Source organism: Cherax quadricarinatus, chromosome 34 (genome assembly GCF_038502225.1).
Source record: "Cherax quadricarinatus isolate ZL_2023a chromosome 34, ASM3850222v1, whole genome shotgun sequence".
NCBI lineage: Eukaryota > Metazoa > Arthropoda > Malacostraca > Decapoda > Parastacidae > Cherax > Cherax quadricarinatus.
In genome coordinates, this window is record NC_091325.1 from 3130403 (window position 1) to 3131027 (window position 625).

The 625-nt window shown below is 50.6% G+C and overlaps 1 non-coding gene across 1 annotated transcript; it reads left to right on the forward strand.

The window, feature by feature from the left end:
• The first annotated feature begins 218 nt into the window (after nucleotides 1-218).
• On the forward strand, nucleotides 219-337 carry LOC128693607 (5S ribosomal RNA). Its single transcript, XR_011392778.1, has one exon. It is a non-coding gene; the product is annotated as a 5S ribosomal RNA (ribosomal RNA).
• Nucleotides 338-625: the final 288 nt, after the last annotated feature.

A 625-nucleotide genomic window follows, 5' to 3' on the forward strand; every position in this document is an offset into this window, starting at 1 on the left:
CAACCCCTCGTTACCCTCTCTCTCTCTCTCTCTCTCCCTCTCTCTCTCTCTCCCAGCACTAACCTCACTGTTCATAATGTCAGACCACTGACACAGTCACATTTAATAAGACAAAATGAACTTCCAGGGTCCACCGGATCTTACCACAATGACACTTTTTTCCTGTATGAGCGCCGGATGTGTCCTTCAGGCGGTCTACCAGCGCTCAAAGACTCTCTGTCGACGGCCATACCACGTTGAACACACCGCTTCTCGTCCGATCAGCGAAGTTAAGCAACGTTGGGTTTGGTTAGTACTTGGATGGGTGACCGCCTGGGAACACCAAATGCTGTTGGCATTAAACCTTTATTCGCTGCCTGACCATGGTCGAGTGAGGTTGTGCGCTGCACCCCTCTGCTGTTCAGGCGAGCTACCTTGTATCAACATGGCGCTGAGTGTGAGGAGGCGCGTAAATACCATAGGTATTGAGCTGCTTCGTGGGGCGATTTCACCCTCTTCAGTGCAAGTCTTACTCCCAACAATCATTAGGGAGACCTATGGAATCCAGGACGATGAGGTGTATGGTGTAGCCCTGAATGGGGCTTATAGAATCTTCGTCAAACTGAATTCCACGTCCGTGTATGAG